General features: G+C 42.6%; 1 non-coding gene across 1 annotated transcript; it reads left to right on the top strand.

Moving 5' to 3' along the window:
- The first annotated feature begins 3,435 nt into the window (after nucleotides 1-3,435).
- Nucleotides 3,436-3,542, top strand: LOC130460234 (small nucleolar RNA R71). The gene has a single exon (XR_008920170.1). It is a non-coding gene; the product is annotated as a small nucleolar RNA R71 (small nucleolar RNA).
- Nucleotides 3,543-4,449: the final 907 nt, after the last annotated feature.

Raw genomic sequence — 4,449 nt, 5'->3', positions numbered from 1 at the left:
CACTCATGAGGATATGAATTTGCAAAACTTGATTGAAACAACACTTTGAAGTTTTTCTGAGAGTAATAGATTTTTTTTCTTTTCTTTATTTTTCAATCTCTCTTTTTTTTTTCTTTTTTTCTTTTGGAAACCTTCACATTTTCTATTCTTCTCACCTCTTTCACTTCTTCATTATTATTTTTTTCAAACAATACACATGGCAAGAAGAACTCCTTTTTCAACACTCACTTTGTGCTCAAAATGTAGCACACTACAACTCGCTCACCTCACTACTATTAGCTCCCCCAAGCTAGGCTTAGGACTAGTAACCAATGGAGTTTTCACGGGCTTGTAATGTGGCTACTCACCGAATAAAGGGCACAAGCAACAACATGGGTAGAAAAGGAGGGAACAAATGTATCTAATTTCATCTGAAGGCTACCTAAATAGAAAAATGCATTCGTCCTCCACAATGTGCATGTATATGAGTCATAAAACACTACTAACCGTTGCAAACCAATACTCAAAATCAACGACACACCAGGAAGCTATCACACATTCCTAACCAAGTCAACTAGCCAAGCACCAAGTCCACAAATAGTTGGTCAGAGTTGACTCAAGTTAAGGCATCAAATCAATCGGATATCAAATCATGTCTAACACATCTACATTGCTCATTATCAAATACCAAGAATCAAAACAACTTTCGATCAAGGGGCACAGGGAAGCATGATTTTGTATTCATCGGAACGTATTTTTGTATTTTTTTTTCAAAGCAATGAACTACTCTAGAAAGCAATAAACACACCAAAATAAACACACACAAAAATAAACACACCAAAATAAGTAAATGCAAAAATAATAAGAAAACATACCTAAAATGTACAAGTGAGTGAAACACCCCCCAAGCTAAATCAGACAATGTCCTCATTGGCTCAAAAAGGAGATGATTGAAAGGAGAAGTGAAATAATGGGAGTGAATCCCGTGTTTAAATCAGCCTTTTCTCCTCTCGCCCGCCGGGCCAATGCCCGCCCGACGGGCCAGCAGCTCGTGGGCCGCCCGACGGGCACAGGTCCGCCTGTCGGGCGAAGGGGGACGCTTGGTTAAAATTTCCGCACGCGCCCGGTCGGGCGGCTTTCGCCCGTCGGGCCATTTGTGAACTTGCTCCTTACGATGTTTTCTAACTTCTCGCGCTTAGGAGCTAACACCTGTACATCATCAAACACCCAAAACAGTAAAATTACCCTCTCCTCACCACTCTAAAGCAAAGAATAAACTACAAAACACACGAAATAAAACTAAACTATCGAAAGCAATAAAGTACACTACGGAAAGCAATAAATGGATAGTGAAGTATTCATCCCCCGATTAGATTGATGCAATGTCCCCATTACACAATCTTAGTTTATGCACAGACAACGAAAAGAAGGGGATGAGAGCCACGGCAACTCATCGAATGGGGGCACCAAAGATGATGCCATCTGGTGTCAATTCAAATGCCTTGGATGAGCTATGTGGTGCGGGAAGTGACAGATCACGACCCCGATCATGAATATGGTGCCCACCGTTGACAGAATTTTTGGCCTTTTGGGCCACAACATTATCAAATCACGCCTCCTTCCGAACCCATGCTAAAGAATTGATACTCCGGCTACCTCCACCTGCAAAGCAATTTGAAACACGTGCTTTCTCCAAAGAGTTGTTTGAGTTAGAATGAGTCAATCCATCATTGAAATAATCATTAGACACATTGACACCACAACATGGCTCCTCTATCATAGGACTCTTAGCAACATGGGTTAAATTGAATGTAACTTTGTCATCCCCCACATTTAAAGTGAGCTTGCCATTCTTGACATCAATGATTGTTCCCGCAGTGTGTAGGAATGGTCGACCTAAAATAATAGGAATCTGCCTGTCCTCTTCCATGTCCAACACCACAAAGTCAACAGGAATAAAAAAATTTACCTACCCTAACAGGCACATCTTCTAGAACACCTAAGGGGTACTTCACAGACCGATCAGCCATTTGCAGAGTTATATTGGTAACTTTTAAATCACCCATGTTCAATTTAGTACAGACAGATAGGGGCATGACACTAACACTGGCACCTAAATCACATAAGGCTTTGTCAATAAAAAGATTGCAAATGTTACACGGAATAGAGAAACTCGTGGGGTCCTTCAACTTGGGTGGAGACTTACTTTGTAGTAAGGCACTGCACTCTTCAGTAAATGCAACAGTCTCCACCTCACTAAATGCTCTCTTCCTAGTCAAGATGTCTTTCATGTATTTAGCATATGCAGGTACTTGAGTAATTAATTCAGTGAAAGGGACCGTTACCTTCAGATTCTTTACCACTTCTAAGAACTTACCAAACTGCTTGTCTAGCTTGTTCTTTAGCTGACGGTGAGGGAAGGGAAGTTTGATAGGTGGAACTTGTATCTCAACTTTCTTCTCAACCCTTATGCTAGCCTCCTTCTCCTTGACTACTTTCTCACTTTCTACTGGCACAGCACCACTGACAGGTACTTCAACATCTTCTTTAATAGTCATAGGCGGCCCATCATACTCATATCCACTCCGCAAGGTGACAGCATTTACAGATTCTCTGTGCACGGGCTTTGAAGGGAGTTGACCTTGGGGTCTCTCAGCAAGAGTAGTAGCCATTTGTGCCAACTGTTTATCCATGATCTTGTTATGAGCAGTGAGGGCATCGATTTTGGCATCCTTTTCGCTCAGAGACCTCTGCAATTCCAACATCATATTCCTCATCTCTACAAGCATGGGATCAAGCTGTGTGGGTTGAGGTTGTGGAGGAAAGCCAGGTGGTCCACTAGGCTGCGGGTTGTAGTTACTCCGCGGTTGGTATGACTGTTGTGGTGGTGGTTGGTAATGTTGTTGTGGTGGTGGAGGGTGATGTTGTTGTGGTGGTGGAGGGTGTTGAGTCTGATGGGGGTTCTGGACATTGGTACTCCTATATGATAGTAGGGGGTTGTTTTTATACCCCTCATTGTAAGAGTTGGAGTACGGATTGTTCTGCTTGTAGGACTGGAATGCATTGCATTGTTCAATAGAGCTCCTGCATTCATGTGCATAATGGCCTTGCATCCCACAACTATTACAAAGATTGGCAGATTGGGCACTCATTGCAGTGACACTAGCATGTTGGGTGGATTGGGAAGATGCGATCTGTATATTATCTAGCTTGTGATGTAGGGCAGTTAGCTGAGCAGTAAGCTGTTCAATAGAATTCATCTCATGCTTAACACCCCGGTCGGCAAAACCTCTAGGATTCCCATATTGGGCACTATGGATAGCCATCTCCTCAATCACCTCTAAAGCTCTAGGCACCTCCAGTTGCATAAATCTCCCACTGGCAGCTGAATCCAAAAGACACCTAGACTCATTACCCAGACCATTATAGAATTGCTGAACCAGGAACCAGTCATCCAAACCATGGTGCGGGCACTCTCTTTGCAAGTCCTTGAATCTCTCCCAAACCTCGAACAAACTCTCATCTGCTTGTTGAGAGATACCTAATATCTGACCCCTCAGACGAGCTGTCTTCTCAGGTGGGAAATATTTAACATAGAACGCAAGGGCCAAGGAATTCCAATCGGTGATTTTCATAGCTGCGCGGTTGAGACTGTTAAACCATAGCTTTTCCTTCCCACTCAATGAAAATGGAAAGAGTATCTCCATATTCTGCTCCGGTGTTAAATTCTTCTGCTTAATGGTGGCACAATACTGAATGAAAGACTGAATATGGAGGTTAGGATCTTCACCCTTTTCCCCACCGAATTGGTGTCTCTCGATCATGTTTATCAGCTGGGGTTCGATCTTGAAATTCTCGACCGCAATAGAAGGCATGATTGCTTTGGGAAGCATAGACAGACTTGGTTTAGAATAGTCTGTAAGCCTTGGCACAAGTGGGGGTGGTGGTGGTGGTGCTTGGTCACCCATCTCTGAATCCGTATGGAATAGATTGCTGATCAAATAGTCGGATTCAGAGTCAGAATAGTCCCTCAACTGTTCAACGAATCTACGCCGTCTACGAAAGGTCCGTTCAGGTTCAGGATGAACGAAGTCAGATCGCTGGTATGGACAGTCATGGGCATAAACAAGCAAAAACTAGAAAACAGTCGTGAGATCTGGTCTCAAGGAACGAGAGTTCCTTGAGAAGTAAAGTAACAAACAATAATCTAGAAATAACAATTAATAACAGAAAATAAAACCGTTTCCCCGGCAACGGCGCCAAAATTTGACAGGCTAAAGTCGTATCACCTAATAAAAAATAACCTAATTCCACTAGCTAGGTAGCAAGGGAAGTCAGGATCGAATCCACAGGGAAACAGGCGTTCTTTCTACTATCAATTAATTAAACTAGACTATTGGGAACAAGAGTTGGTTGGTGGTTTATATGCTAAGACTACGAACGATAATTAAACAAGAATGAATCAATATA

The sequence above is a fragment of the Spinacia oleracea genome, chromosome 4, assembly GCF_020520425.1.
Source record: "Spinacia oleracea cultivar Varoflay chromosome 4, BTI_SOV_V1, whole genome shotgun sequence".
NCBI lineage: Eukaryota > Viridiplantae > Streptophyta > Magnoliopsida > Caryophyllales > Amaranthaceae > Spinacia > Spinacia oleracea.
Note: the sequence above shows the minus strand (reverse complement) of the source record. Positions and strands in the feature narration are given on the sequence as shown.